The sequence below is a fragment of the Macrotis lagotis genome, chromosome 7, assembly GCF_037893015.1.
Source record: "Macrotis lagotis isolate mMagLag1 chromosome 7, bilby.v1.9.chrom.fasta, whole genome shotgun sequence".
Lineage (NCBI taxonomy): Eukaryota > Metazoa > Chordata > Mammalia > Peramelemorphia > Peramelidae > Macrotis > Macrotis lagotis.
Genome location: NC_133664.1, coordinates 197,588,547 through 197,605,276, shown reverse-complemented (window position 1 = coordinate 197,605,276; position 16,730 = coordinate 197,588,547). Strand labels below are relative to the sequence as shown.

The window sequence follows — 16,730 nt, the reverse complement described above, 5'->3', positions numbered from 1 at the left end:
ATTTTTATAAGGCCCAACTGAGAATGTATTTTTTACATTTTTTAAATGAAATTTTATTGTATTTAAATATGTAAAAAAAATAATTCCTAACTCCCAGGTTAAACTAGACTGTTTGCCAGTTTGGGTTGTAATTTACTGACCCTTTAATTGGCCACCAACAAAACAATAAATCAAGTCTTAGTTTGTAATATTCACATTTCTGAGTTGTAAATGTTCCCACTGAAATTTTAACCATGGGCTCTCCTGAGTGGATTGTAATGAGTTCCAGAATTGACTTAGAGTCTTTCTCCCAAGTGGGGTTAAAGCCAGTTACATCCCATTAGATAACAGTCTCATGGATAGGTCATGAATGTCCATTTCTGGCTAGGTATATTCTCTCTGTTAGAGTTGCATTTCTCAGAATTTATGAGAGTCTCCCCCCACCATGCTGGGATATAGCCAGTTTCAATTTACTGGATTGCATTATTTTTCCTTTTACCACCACCCCTCCCTTTTTTTTTAACCTTTTCATGTGTCTCTTGAACCTCCTGTTTGATGTCCAAATTTTCTGTTTAGCTCTGGTCTTTTCATCAGAAATTTTTGGAATTCTTCCATTTCGTTGAATGTCCATCTTTTTCCCTGGAAGAGAAGGCTCAGCTTTGCAGGAAAGTAGATTCTTGGCTGCATTCCAAGCTCCTGTGCTCTTCGAAATATCTTGTTCCAGGCCCTTTCATCCCTTAAAGTTGATGCAGCCAGGTCCTGCGTGATCCTTACTGTGGCTTCTTGATATTTAAATTGTTTCTTTCTGGCTGCTTGCAGGATTTTCTCTTTTATCTGATAGTTCTGGAGTTTGGCCACAACATTCCTTGGTGTTTTCATTTTAGGATCTTTTTCTGGTGGGGATCAATGTACTCTTTTAATAACTACTTTGCCCTCCGATTCCATGATATCAGGGCAGTTTTCCATCACTAGATCCTATAATATTAAGTCCAGGCTTTTTTTCTCTTCAATGTTTTCAGGAAGTCCTATAATTTTCAGGTTGCCCCTCCTCGATCTATTCTCAAGGTCAGTGGTTTTGTTGATGAGGTATTTTACATTTTCTGCTATTTTTTCTATTTTTTGATTTTGTTTAACTGACTCTTGCTGTCTCATGGAGTCATTAGTTCTTGTAGACTCCATTCTTTTTTTGGGGGAGGAGTTTTCTTCATTAATCTTTTGTAACTCCTTTTCCAATTGGTCAATTCTACTTTTGAAAGAGCTTTCCATTTGACCAATTGAGGTTTTGAGAGAATTAATTTCTTTTTGCATTTGCTCATTTGAGGATCTGATAGATTTATTCTCCTTTTGTGTTTGTCCAATTGTACTTTCTAAGGTTTTGTTTTCTTGTTGCAAGGTATTAATTGTCTCTCCCAAATTTTTAAGCTCCTTCCTTATTTCTTCAAGGAAGTCTTTCTGTGCTGGAGACCAGATTGTATTCTCCTCAGAGGTTCCAGGTCTCTCTGAGTTGGGGTCTTTCCCTTCCAGGAATTTTTCTATGGATCCACCTTTCCTCTGACCCTTCTTCATTATGCTAAGACCTTGAGTTGGAGGTGGGGGGGGCTGGTTCACCTGGGCTTGGGATCCCTAAAGGCTTTACTGAATGCAGTTTCTCTGGATGGCCAGTAGGAGGTGCTGGTTGCCCTCTCTGGGGTGTCTGTGACCTTGGTTGCACGGCCTTCTCCCTTTGCTTGAGGGAAGGAATTGGAGCTATTGAATTCTTTTGCCTTCAATCAATGGTGGGCTTTACCCTGGCCTGAGGTCATTCCTCAACCCCGCTGGTTCTTTTGCTCAGACACCTGGGCCTGAGGTAGAAGTAGTTTGCAACTGTTTGTTTGGGAGGAAGCCTCAGTGCAATGGAGGCATGGACTCAGAGTGTCTTAGACCCGAGGAGCCCAGGGATGGCGTCTGCAGCTCTCCTGCACCAGACCTCTCCCCGCAGCCCCTTCCCCAAGCTTCAGAGGGACAGCACCAACACCAGCACCTCTGCTTCTCCACGGACCCAAGCCCCTTTCACTCAGCCCCACCGGTGATCCTGCAGGTCCGGCTCTCGGGCCCTCAGACTCCCGGTTCCAATTCAGCTGTTAATCTGGCTGATCCGGGGCTGATGCTTCCTCTGAGCCCAGACTCACCCACCCAAAATCCTCCAGTGCTGCTGGGGGAGACAAATCCTGAGGTAGATGTTCTTTCTACTGGCTTTTCTTTCTGGGTTTTGGTTTTCGGATTTCTTTTCAGAGGTCTGTTTCATGTGATAGATGGGGAAGAGATCAGGAGACTTTAGAACTGTGCCTGTCTTCTCTCCGCCATCTTGGCCGGCCAGAATTGACTTAGTTTAAAGACAGTGTAGCCTGGTAGTTACTCCTTAGGACCTGTTGAGTGTTCCATGACCATTAACAGAAATCTCACTGCTAAGCACAAAACCCTAAAGACCTAAAAGATGGAGAGAAAAATTTCACATACTCAAAGTATTTATTCTAACACTTGTGTTTACAAATTTCTAGAAACAAAGTGATGCTAATTAATTAGGAAAATGACTGAATAAATTGTGGTATATAAATATAATGAAAAATAATTGAGTCATAAGAAATGACAAATTTAAGAAAATTTCATAGGAACTGAATAAATGAGTAAGCAGAACAAGGAAAACAAAATACAATGAAATTATCATGAAAAGAACAATAAAACATAATTGAGTGCTCTGTAATCATAATGATCCATCTTGGTCTTAGAGACAAAGTAAATAGAAAAACTTTACACTTTATTATAAGAGAAGAAATGCTTGTAGGGGATGAATTTATCTGGTAATAACTTATAAAACAAAAAGCATCAATGAAATCTTTTTTGATTCATTGTATATGGTTGGGCAGCATTAGTATAATAAAAATATAATGATATCATCTAAATATATTAACAGATTTGATTCTATGCCAATCAGACTAATAGGGTATTACTAAAGTTGATAAAACCAGACAAGATAATAATATTATTTACCTGAAGAAACAAAAGATTATGAATCTTATGTAAAATTATGAAAAAATACATTAAGAATGAAAGTGGTATTATATTTCCATATTTCAAATTATATTCTGAAGCAAAAATAATCCAAACTATTAAAAAGTATAAATAAGTGAAGTAGATAAGTGAAACAGATCAGACAAACAAGACTCAAAAGCAAATGAATATTATATAGCCCAGCGTTTAACAAAGCAAAGAAAATAAACTTTTCCCCATTTAACTACAACCCATTGGGAAAACTGAAAATTAGTTTGATGGAGCTTAGATTTTGATAAAAATCTTACATCAAAATAAACAATAAAATATTAAAAGTTATTTGACAAATAGAGAGAGCTACATTTTTAAATAAAAGGAGATCACATGAAGGAATTTTTCACAATTATGACTTAGCAGAAAATGCTTTTAACCAAAGGAAGGTTTTTATATAAAGGAAACAATTTTGGCTATGTAAATTTTTTAAAAAACTTTCATAGGAACCAATTCAGTTAGAAGAAAAACTGTTAAAAATTTAATAATCAGGGTGGCTAGGTGGCATAGTGGATAAAGCACTGGCCCTGGAGTCAGGAGTACCTGGGTTCAAATCTGGTCTCAGACACTTAATAATTACCTAGCTGTGTGGCCTTGGGCAAGCCACTTAACCCCATTGCCTTGCAAAAACCGGAAAAAAAAAGTTAATGATCTTTACATCAAATATCTGATATCTAATATAAATAGGGAAATGATGCAAATATAAAAGAGCCAAGAATAATTTCTCAGTAGATTAAGTAGTTCATGGAAGTGAATAGCTTCAGAAGGAAAAATGTAAATAATTGATCATATGAAAATATGCTCCAAATAATTAACAATAAGAGAAATGCCAATTAAAACAATTCTGAAGTTTTACCTTATACCCAGAAAATTGGTAAAGATGATAAAAGATGAAAATAAGCCATGTTGGAAGGATTGTGGAAATATATATATATATATATATATATATATATATATATATATATTAATATGTTGTTAGTGGAGCTGTGAATTGATCTTATTATTATGGAAAACATTTTGAATTTATTTAAGAAAAGTTACTGAACTTTATACTCTGCTAGATACAAACTCCAAGAAAGTCAGTGACAGAAAGGAAAAGTCATATATTTCAAAATATTAGTGGTAGCAAAAAAAAACTGTGTGGGACAAATGCCACTTAAATAAATTTCGGAGATCTCTCAAGGTATGAAGAGAAGGCTTTATTCATTTCTCAAGGAACAGGCCACAATCAATTAGAGAGATTGAGGCAAAAGCAAAAGGCCCATGAATCACATTTATCCTAACTAGATTCCTGGCCCCCACTGACCCACCTTCATTAATGAGGAATGTGGTTTTACAGTCTAGACAGGAAAAATAATCTAGGGAAAAGAGCATAAAATTCAAACCAAAACCAGATTATCTTTTTAGCCCTAGGAATGGAATGATTCTCAAAAGATAAGGTGAGGTCAGTTGACTCTTCAACAATATTCCAGTAGTTTTCTTTGGCAAGGGAGGAGGGGCACATAGTTAACCAAATTCAATCTACAACATTTTACTGAAGAAATCTCAGACTTTATCCCACTCATTTCCCTCCTCTTTTATTTTGATGAGATTTCTTCAGATTTCTGAGTTGACCCTTAAGTCTAAATAACAACTCCCTGAACACCTCCTTACTTCCCAGGGACCCTTTTAGATAGGCCCTATAACCATCATGATAATAGGTACATTTCCAAAGTTACTGCACCTTTTTCCACTGCAAGTTTTTATACCAGTGTCTTTAGAAAGGTCTTCCCAGCTTCAAAATTGATCAAACTAAATTTCTTATTTTGTGCCATTGGATCAACTCCAAGGATAGCTAATATACCTAGTGATGTTCCTTAAATTATTTTTTTCCTTGCAAATGGCCATTTCTGCACTTTCCTTGAAAGTCCATACTAACTCATAATCAATTTCCCTTAATAAATGCCCCAGTTTGCATATCTTTACAAAGGATCCAGGTACCATCATTACCACATGAGTCTGAGGCCACCTATCTCTAAGTTGTAAATCCAGAATATATGCACCCCCATTTCTGGACATATTCAGACATATTCTACTCCCCAGGTAAATATCCTGGCCAGTCAGTTATAAACAATAGTCACCCTGAACTGACTCAGTCATATGCCACTGGTGTTTCTCTCCTCTGGATCAGAATCCTGTGCCACAGTGTACCTCTGACCAGGGACTGAGAATCTAGGTCAGACCCAAGGGTACTGCCACCCACTAATCTCTCTTTCTCTCTCAATGGAGAACATTTTCACCTTGCTTCCCCTCTTCCTTTCCATAAGGAGAAGGGCATAAGTAGGGGTGTCACACTTATAGAGTCAAGGGAAAGTTACAGTTAAACAATGTACACATAGGTGAGAGATGGAGGAGATGGAATTGATTCATTGTCTCTTGTCTCGTCTTCTCTTCTCTTCTCTCTTCTCTTCTCTTCTCTTCTCTTCTCTTCTCTTTTCTTTTCTTCTCTTTTCTCTTCTCTTCTTCTCTTCTCCCTTGGAGGCATCCAGTGTCCTTCAGCATCCTCTGAATCTGTTCCAAAAAGTCCTCTCCAGCTCTGGTGACTACTTGTTTTCTGGTAAAGAAACTGTTTAACATCTTTTATTCAGTTCAAAACGCATGTCTTCCATCACAAAACAATGAGATTCTGGAGTTCATTACAATTTACATTTTGCCTTACTGCCATATTGACTCACATACTTCACTTTTAACACTTTTAACTTCCATTAGTATTTTACTACATGAGCAAACTCACAAGCTTGTAACATATACATTCAACAGTCATTTTTCTTCTAAGAATACCCAACATCTGGTTTAAAATAAAACAATTTTAACCTTTGTTCTCATTACAATGATTCAAACATCCTTAGCCAAAATGATTTTTCCCCAAATATTCCCATATTTTACTTTGCCTGGTATACTTATCTAAATCACATTCCTTTCCTTAAATCATAATTTCAAACTGTAATTATCCTAAGAATTTCCCATTCTTCTCCTTACCTAAATATCCCCTCTAATACAAAAACTAAGGAAACAATTCCTATCTTAGCATGTAGCTGATAGCAGATGTCAGAGCCAGACACCTAACCTATCTCTAGCCATTAGATCCAATTTACCTAACACTTTTTTTTTTAGTTTGCTTAGTAACTAACTATAAAGATCCAGGACATTAAAGGAAAATTCCTTTACAGATATAAGTATTGAATGTCAGTGTCCAGGTAGGTCACATAGGTAAGTCAAATGTCTTGGGCCAGATTTATTCTTCCAGGTGAGATATTATCCAAATGACATTTTGGGGAAATCAAGTCAAAGGCATCCAACCTCAGCCATACTGAGAAGCTGCCCCTTCGGCTGCCCATCCCTGTCGCCTGACATCCTTGACCCATTGGCTTCCTTGGCTCCAAGAACATAACATTTACCCAGTAGCATTTGTTTTTGTTGACCATCCTGGTATCTGACATACGAGAAAATCAACTAAAAGTCCTGTGATCTAAAATGGTTGTTTTACCTAGTTAGAACTTCCAGTGAATACAATTCACTAAATTCTAATTATAATCTTAATGGAGTCCCAATTAATGAAACCCCCTACCTAAAGCTCGGATTATCCTTCCTGGGTCTTTGCCTAAAACCTGGCATTCTAACTATGACTGGCCCTACAGGCCTGTCTCCTACCTCTTACTAGAGACATCCCTTTGTCTGAAATCATATCTACTGTATATCTGTATATAAAGATGGTATATCAGATTCCCCTTGGCTAGAGAAACCTCCTTCTAGTCTGTTGTATCTTACAACAAATAAATGACTCCTTTGTCCAGGAGATTGCATAGAGAAATATCAAATTATCTTGTGTTTATCTTTCCTATATTATACAGTGCTTTTACTTCAAAGCAAACAACTGCTGCTTTGGAATGTACATATATAGATCCAAAATATTCCCAATTCATATATGTATATAATATATATATATGTATTTTATATATATAGTTAGAAACTTCTATACATAATTATATACATAATATCTACTAGCCATCCTCAACATACAAATGGTTATTTTTGTTTTGGCAAGGCAATTGGGGGTTAAGTGACTTGCCAAGGTCACACAGCTAGACAATCACCAAGATTCAGAGGCCTGACCTGAACCCAGGTCTCCTGACATTGGTGCCAATGCTCTAACCACTGCACCACCCAGCTGCCCCCTAACATACAAATTACTTTTCAGAATTCTTTAAAACCATTGAAACATCTTAGGTAGTTTTACATTTCCAACATGCATTACTAATTTCATTATAACAGAACAATAAGAGTAACAGAGTAACACACAAATTACTAGATTTTTTTTAAGCAATCCTTTCATTATTACATTATTCATGAATCCACAGATCTATCCCAGAAAGGGTCATACTTTTTCATGTTTTCCTTATTGCTTTTGAAAGAAATCACATTAATCCCAGGCTTTAACAATACAATATTTAAATAACATATTCACAATAGATAGCTAATTATTGCAAATATAATCTCCTTGGGGCGGCTAGGTGGTGCAATGGATAGAGTACTGGCGCTGGAGTCAGGAGTACCTGGGTTCAAATCTGGCCTCAGACACTTAATAATTACCTAGCTGTGTGGCCTTGGGCAACCCACTTAACCCCATTTGCCTTACAAAAAAAATATATAATCTCCTTGCAGTTACAAAAAAAAAAATCACATAACTGATAAAACCATCTTATTCATCAATAAGTTACCTTACAATAAGGCCCACCATTGCAATTTGTTCAGAGCCCCCATCAGCTGTCTGCAAGTAAGAGAGAAGTCCACATTCTTGACTTCTTTAAAATTAAACATACATTGTTAATATACATTAAACATTAAGATTCTTACTTAAACATCTCATTTTCTTTAGAACAAGAGCAAAATGAATATCCCATGTTCTTTACACTTTTGTCTCTTTACCCAAATTCTCAGAATCCAATCTCATACAAAGGACACATTTAAAACCCCAATGTAATTACAATTCAACTAACTTTTCAACAGTTTAATTTGATAAAAACTTTAAAGTACCTTATACAGAGAATCCAGCACTCACATTCCAAAAACTCTATCCAAAATGAAAATAAAATTGTTAGCATTATTTAACATTAAAACCCTAGTTTTTTTTCCCAAAAGAAATTAGTAAACATTCCTGATAACCTAGGTATTTCTCTTCTTAGTTAACCCATTACTTTTCTTTAACCCAAAGGTGTTTCAATAGAGTACAATGTTACAATATTCCCTTGCAAAAGTTACAATAGTGTTAAAACAGTTTAATCCCAAACTAATTTAACAATCTAGGTTATTTAATTCCTTCTGTTCTGTGCAAATTCTGTCAGAATGTTACAAGACTAGTATCCCTCTTTTAAAACCCTCGGGGTGCTTTCCAAAAAGTCTAGTTAAGAAACTTTAGAAACAATGAGAGTCCCTGGATCATATATATATATATATTTTTTTTTTCTTCTTTCCCAATCACATATCCCACCTGTGGAGGGATCTCTTTCCCTTTAAGGCTTCTTTCCTGTCTGTCCCCTCTCCCTCCACAGATGAGTAGGCTCTCAGGTGGATTCGGTCTAGGGTTCAAGTCTTAACAAGATGGTGGATGGGATTGAGACCACCACGTGTCCAACCCACCACCCCTTCCCCCAACCCAGGGAGAAAGCATAGAATATTTCCCAGACACTAGTAAGGATAAAAAAAATCTTTCCTCCTAAAACTTCTCAAACTTAAAGGTTCTTTCTTCTCTTAAACTCTTCTAAACTCTCCCCAAACCACAGCTTTTCTCTTTTTTTTGATTTTAGGTTTTTGCAAGGCAAATGGGGTTAAGTGGCTTTGCCCAAGGCCACACAGCTAGGTAATTATTAAGTGTCTAAGGTCAGATTTGAACCCAGGAACTCCTGACTCCAGGGCCGGTGCTTTATCCACTACGCCACCTAGCTGCCCCTCACAGCTTTTCTCTTTAAGAACCCCCCCCCCCCTCCCCGCTTCCCTTAACTCTGCACAGCTACCACGGGCTCAGTGAGAGAGGGTCTGATTTCCATGGGGGAGGGGGCTGCTGCACAACCACTTTCTTCTCTTACAATGATTTGTAAGCCACTTTACAAAGTTCCCAAAATCCATCTGTGGTATACAAAATCAAACCTGTTCAAACCTTTGTCTACATGCTTCAGCCCATTTCCATACTTAATTCCTTTTCATTAGCTCTTCTTGACTTTAATTCATACTATTCTAAACTAAAATCACATAGCTTATACAGCTATATAAACCACAGATATGATTCAATCCCCAGCTTTTAATAGTTAGCATTTCTTAATTATAACTGCTAAAACCCTGGAAAAGGCAGTCATGCAAAAATCCCTTAGCTTAATCAGAATATTCCCTGTCCCTCCCCACCTTTCTTCAAACAGAGTAAAGCTGAATAACTTTTATAGAGGGACAATCCTTTGGGGGGGGGGCGTTGATCTTCTATTCTTAAATCCTTACATGTCCCATAATTTTCTGTAATAACCAACATTACCAGAATCTAAACTGATAAACTCCTGAAGCTTTGTTACCATATCATTCTGGGAAAAGACTATTTAGTTTCCCCTATACTGGCATATCTTGGTAACCACATTATATACTTTAGGATTAACCTGACTCTCTAGTCTTTCTGAAATGTATTTTCTAACAACCTCTTTTTTTTTTCAAATTAAAACAGCATTTCTTTCTATGATAATAATCACTATCTCTTTCGTGTTTTTTTAATTTCAAAATAAGGTCCCTTTGAACATTTATTTTACTAACTCTTCCTGAAGTAACTCCCTCTCTCTTAGTCCTTTTTCTAAAAGAGAGTGGCGGGAAAACTTTCTAGCACCACAGAATCATGGAGAACTTGGAAGAGAAGGGAACACAAACAGGGAAGTGGGGCAGCTAGGTGGTGCAGTGGATAGAGCAGGAACCCTGGAGTCAGGAGTACCTGAGTTCAAATCAGACCTTAGGCACTTAATAATTACCTGTGTGGCCTTGGGCATGTCACTTAACCCCATTTGCCTTGCAAAAAAAAGCCCATTAGGAGAACAAGGAATAGTTTATCAGTCAGATCTATGGAGAGGGGAGGAGTTTACAAGCAAATAGAGAACATAATAAAATGCAAAATGGATAATTTTGATTAAATTAAGAAAATTTTGCACAAATAAAACCAATGGAACCAAACTTAGAAGGACCTAGTAAATTTAAATTTTAAAAAAGTTTAATTGGTTGATTGATATTAGGGGGAATACATTAAAATAAAAATTCAAGCCAGTCTCAACCCTGCAGAGTTAACCTTAGGAACCTGAAAGCTGTAGCCAATCTCACTTTGTGAAACCGATTTATCAGTGTGAAAAATGGGATAAGGATGTATAAGGGGTAAGGATCCTCTGACTCTATACAGGTTATATAAGTATTTCCATAAACAAAGTGGAAAAGGAAAAAAGGATTATATATGAATCTCTATCTTACATAATTTGCTTTTCTTTTTAAGTCACAGCATCAGCATTAAGATCATGTTGTCACTGATCCTTTTTGATGCTGCCCTGCTTGTCTATTTCAAATTCCTTCTGCTTTCTTCTGAGAATTAACAAAAAATGAATAATGCCATTTTCTTTCTTTTCTCTTTTTAAAATTTTGGTAACTCTATTGTACTACTCACTCTCCCCCAACTCCCTACCTCAATGAAAAAAAAAGAAATTTGTATCACATCTGCAGAGTTAAGTAAACAAATTCTTACATTGATTATATCAGAAAAGGCATATTTCACTCTCCATCAACTCTGAGTCAGAAAATAGGTAACATGTTCCATCATTACTCTTTATTCAACATCATGTCCTTTCCAAGGAAAACTTTGAATTCTCACCTTGGAATCATAGAAGACTTATACAGTGAAGTTTCTCCTTTTTCTCAGATTTAGACCTCCATCTGACTTCCCAGCAATGTCCAAGCTATGCCATGAATCATCATCCTGCTTCCCCCCCCCCTAAAATGTAAACTTCTTGAGGGAAGAGGACTCTTATTGCTTATATTTATATAACCAAATCAATAATTAAAGGAAAATATAAGGAGTAAAAATTATAGATTTTCAGGAATTAAAAAGAAAAACCAAAATGCAAGAAACAATTTTTAAAAATTTATTCTGAATTTTTTATATTCCCCCACCCCGGAATGAGCTTTTTCTGCATATACAATAGATAAGAAGAAGGTGATTGTAAACAAAATATAAATGTCCATTTCATACAACTTGCTTTTGAAAAAATAAGTATTAAGTTCTATAAGTTACTTTCAAAACTGTCCTGCTTGAGTTTTGAGAAGACATCAGTCAATGTTACATGAAAAAATGCACTAAATCACTACTGATTAAAGAAATAAAAGTTAAAATAATTCTGGAGTATTACACAATCAGATTGGTATACATGACAGAATTGGAAAATGACAAATGTTGATGAGGATATGGAAAAATTAGAATATTAATACAATGTTTTGGTGGAATTGTAAATGGATCTAACCATTAAGGAGAACAGTTTGAAAAGCGCCTCAAAATATATAAAACTGCATACTCTGACCCAGCAATATCATTGTATTATACAGACCACTGGGTCTCTATCCCAAAGAGAACAAAGAAAAGGAGAAAGGACCCTTGTGTACATTAAATATTTATGGTAGCTCTTTTTGGGGTGGCAAAGCATTAGAAATGGGATACCCAAAAAGTGGGGAATGGCTGAATAAATTGTGATATATGATTGTTTTTTAAAATTTTCTTAATTTAAATTTTTTTGTTGTTTTTACAAGGCAGTGGGGTTAAGTGACTTGCCCAAGATCACACAGCTAGGTAATTATTATGTGTATTTGAGGCCAAGTCCTCTTGACTCCAAGGCTGGTGCTTTATCCATTGTGCCACCTGTGCCCTGTGATATATAATTGTGATGGAATTTTTGTTATTGCTCTATTGTTTCAATCATGTCAGCTTCTTAGTGATCCCATTTTGAGTTTTCTTTTTAGAATACTAGAGTGGTTTCCCATTTCTTTCTCCACTTCATTTTACTGATAAGGAACTGAAGTAAACAGGGTCAAGTGACTTGCCCAGAATCATATGGCTAGTATCTGGAGTCAAATTTGAACTCATGACTCTCTATATACTGTGTCACCTAGCTGTCCTGTGGTTGTGCTATAAGACACAGAATGGTTACAGAAAAACCTGGTAAAATTCATATGAATTCATCCAAAATGAAGTGTACAGAATCAGGAGAACAATGTACACAGTAACAGCATTATTGTTAGGATAAGCAACTGTTAAAGACTTAACTACTCTGTTCTAAACAATGATCTAAGACAGTTTCAAGGAATACCTGATGAAAAATGCTATCCACCTCTAGAGAAAGAATTGATGTACTCTGATTGCTAATTGAAGCACGCTATTTTTACTTTTTTAATTTTTTGTTTTTGTGTGTATGTTTTCTTTTGCAACAAGGAAAAAATGAAATTTGTTTTAATAACTGATATTAAATATATAATTGATATTAAATTGCTTTCCTTCTCAAGGAGAGGAGAGGGGTGGAAAGTAGTTGGAAGAGAATTTGTAACTCAAATATTTTTTTAAATTGCTGTTAAACCTACGCCCAAAGGGCAACAAAAATATGCATACCCTTTGATCCAGCAGTTCCACTACTGGGCCTATACCCTGAAGAGATGATGAAAAAGGGTAAAAACATCACCTGTACAAAAATATTCATAGCAGCCCTGTTTGTGGTGGCAAAGAATTGGAAATTAAGTGAATGTCCTTCATTTGGGGAATGGCTTAACAAACTGTGGTATATGTATGTCATGGAACACTATTGTTCTATTAGAAACCAGGAGGGACAGGAATTCAGAGAAGCCTGGAGGGATTTGCATGAACTGATGCTGAGTGACATGAGCAGAACCAGAAAGACACTATACACCCTAACAGCAACATGGGGGTGATGATCACCCTTGATGGACTTGTTCATCAGTGCAACAATCAGGGACAATTTAGCCCTACAGAATAAAAAAAGAAGAAATGCGATGGCCACATCATTTTACAGATGAGAAAACTGAAGGAAACAGAATCAAGGGCTGCATATAGCTAATAAATGTCTGAGGCCATATTTGAATTCAGATTTTCCTGACTCTGGGCTTAATGCTTTATCCACAGTGCCACCCAGCTGCCCAGGAATGCCTTCCTCCCTCCTCCCCACTCCCATTTGGATATTTTTTTTAAATTGCACAGAAAGAAGCAAAACCAAGTAGAACAGTTTTAAAAAATTATTTTCACGATTCTTTCATATTATTATTAATATGGATATATGTTTAATATAATTTTATACATGTATAATCTATATTAGATTATTTGCTATCAAGGGGAAGAGAGAGAGAAAAGGGAGGGAGGAAAATGTATTTAAATCTGATTTTATTTGTGTGAATAGTTTAACAGCAATTTTTTTTCATTGTAAAGATTATTTTGAGTTTTACAATTTTTCCCCTAATCTTGCTCCGTCCCACATTGTTTCCATGGTATACATTGATCCAAATTGAATGTGATGAGAGAGAATTCATATCTATAAGGAAGAAACATAAAGTATAAGAGTTAGCAAGATCAGACAATAAGATATCTGGGTTTTTTTTCTAAATTGAAGGTAAATAATCTTTGGTCCTTGTTCAAATTCCATAATTTTTTCTTTGGATATAGATGGTATCCTCCATTGAAGACACCCCAAAATTGTCCCTGATGGTTGCACTCGTTTAATATCAATTATATATTTAATTTCGATTATTAAAACAATAAAAACAAATTTCATTTTTTTCCTTGTTGCAAAAGCATAAACACAAAAACAAAAAAATTAAAGAAAAGGAAATTTGATTCACTTCTAACTACTCTGTCCTCAATATTCTCCTCTCTTAACACTCCCTCTTCCCAGTATCAACCCCCCCCATTCATCTTGACTTCTCTGCAATCTCTGACACTGTTGATCACCCTCTTCTGTTTGATACCCTTTTTTCTCTAAGTTTTTGTGATACTTTCTCTCCTGGTTCCCATACTTCTCTGAATTCTCCTGAGTTTCTTTGGTGGGCTTTCATTCTGGTTGCTAACCCCAAGGTTTTTCTCCTTCTATGTATTTCCCTTGATGATCTCTTCAGATTCATTGGATTCAATGATCATCTCTATTTAGATAATTCTTAGATCCATTTATCCAACTTTCCTTTTTTTCCTACCTTCATTCTTGTGTATCTCCACTTGCCTAGGAGCTATCATCCAGTGTATTAAACTCAATATGTCCAAAAGTAAACTTAGCTTTTTTCCCAAATCCTCCTCTCTTTCTTATTGTTGAAGGTACCACATTACTCCTAATCACTCAGGTTTGCAACCTAGGCTATGTCACTTATGATCAAATGAAATCATATTTGTAAAGTACTTGATTCAGAGTAGATACCAATTAAGTGCTTATTTCCTCCTCTTTCCTTCTTTCATTCTCTAATCCTCTCACCTCTCACTTTCAATATTTGTAGTGTTTTCTTTTTTTTCCATTTTTGCAAAGCAATAGAGTTAAGTGACTTGCCCAAGGTCCCACAGTTAGGTAATTATTATGAAGTGTCTGAGTCCAGATTTGAACTCAGGTCCTCCTGACTCCAGGGCCTGTGCTCTATTCACCACACCACCTAGGTGCCCTTATGTTTTCAATTGGGGGTTGGGGGAAGGACACAAAGGAAGATTTTGGTTGATTAAAACAAGATATTTTAAAAAAATTTGTTATTGCTTGTTGACTGACTGGGCTCCAAGCCCCAACTGTATGAAGTGGTAAAGTTACTTGCTAAGAGTAACTCTGATACTGAATGATAGAGGAAGATGCATATTCAGTTCCCAGAAAATCTATCATAGAGTAAATATAGAGAGGAGAATAAAATATTGAATAAGGGAGGACTTGAAGGGAATTTACTATAGTGATGGGTAGGGTGGAAAATATAGGGGGCAGGAGCCACTGGCTATAGAAGCCAACAATGAGTTGCCTGTGCCAACTGCCTTTGCTTTACTGATTTCAGATTAATTTAAGATCTCTAGTTGGTTATCAAAGAAGACCAAATTGAAATCACTACATTAGAGATGAGTTACAGTATGTTTGACTGTGACTTATCAGAACAATATGAGTTTTGGAATGTTCTACCACAGGTTTGGGCATAAATAGTCCATGTGAACACACCTGGGGTGGTTACTCTAAACTTAGCTATCTCAAGTTTCCTTTGAGGTGCTTCAATTCTACCTTGTTCATACAGCACAGCACCCATGCTCATAGAAGGCATATAATGACAAGTGATTCTGTGCCAGTTTTTCCATTCTATACAATCAATTCTAATGTTCTTAAGAGAGACCTTCAGTATGTCTCTCTGGTAATACGGAAGTGGTGGTCCTCAGGTCAAGAAGTTCACGTGGTTAGCAAGGGATGGAAGACATAGCAGAAAAGCAGCTTGAAGGTTAAGCTTTGTAGCAGTTGGTGGAGGGGTGAGGGTCATGATTCTAGAAGTCCCTCCAATAAGGAATATCTTCAGTAAAGTTGCCATGCTGGGCCCTAATCTTGTACCAAATTATAGGGTGTGTTCTGGGAAGATGGGTACCTCTGATGTGAGGGCTGCTTTCCACCTTATCCAGCTAACTCACCTGTGGCTTCAAGAAGTTATAGCATGCACAACTGCCACACACCAGTAAACTATTTCACAGATGGGCCAAATAAGATTGAGGGTTACCAAGGGACCTCAAAATTGATTGGAGAATGTGGTGGATTAGCGGGTTGTCTGCCCCACTCAAGCAAAGTCTTTCCCTGGTGGAATGGGTGGATGGGAAATATTTGTTTCATCTACCCTGAAGGCCACTGAAGCAGCTGCCCTGGAGTGCTTAGAGTAGGAATGTCCTATCTTTTAGCATTTCTGGCCCAACAAAAGCCCCTTAGGGGTCACATTGAATTAGCCATAGTCAAATGAATAGCCATTCATGAATAAAATGCAACCCACCACCAATGAGCACAACCACAATTGTGCCCGGAAGTCACTGCACCCCACGCAGGTTGTACACATTCAATTTAGAGCTCAGTTAGATAGTGAAGATACCAAGGTCATCCCCTGCATCACTAGCCTTCACCAGTTGTCTTGACTCCTAGCCTATGGATTTTGATGACTCTGGAAGGGAAAGTGAAACTAACATTTTCACCCAGCTGCCTCACTTAAATCCAACTTATGCATGAATCAAAAGACATCACTCATATCATTTTACCATTGTACCATTTTTGCCTATCTCAAAGACCAGTGGCAACTGACAAGTGATGAAGCAGCAAGTGCAAGTATACTGGAAGCTGTATTCCTCTACTCCAGCCCAGGTTATATTGTCATTTCACTGGAAGCAGCAGGAAGGAAGCCTTTAGAGGATCACACTGCTCACCTCCTGGTGTGAGGAAGAAGCTAGAAAAGGTGCCCAAAAAATTGTCTGCTTACTCAACTCAAGTCTGTTTATTGCAGGCAGGGATCCCATCCTAAGGGCAAAATACAAAAAAAATGTACAAAAACTTCTGCAAAGATGATTCACCAGCCATCTATGGAATGGTCAAACATTCATG

The 16,730-nt window shown here is 36.8% G+C and overlaps 2 protein-coding genes across 8 annotated transcripts in view; one reads left to right on the top strand and one right to left on the bottom strand.

Moving 5' to 3' along the window:
* Positions 1–16,730, top strand: part of FOXJ2 (forkhead box J2) — a 287,675-nt gene that overhangs the window by 153,316 nt on the left and 117,629 nt on the right. The gene's annotated exons all lie outside the window — the stretch shown is intronic.
* The window catches only part of LOC141493272 (solute carrier family 2, facilitated glucose transporter member 3-like), a 59,092-nt gene continuing 55,864 nt past the window's right edge, over positions 13,503–16,730 (bottom strand). For 3 of the 5 annotated variants that reach the window (XM_074194395.1, XM_074194394.1, XM_074194397.1), the window contains one exon: positions 13,511–13,688. The gene's annotated coding sequence lies outside the window, so the exon portion shown is untranslated. Of the gene's footprint in view, positions 13,689–16,730 lie in introns of all 5 variants that reach the window. The other 2 variants (XM_074194398.1, XM_074194399.1) reach the window with 2 other exon arrangements.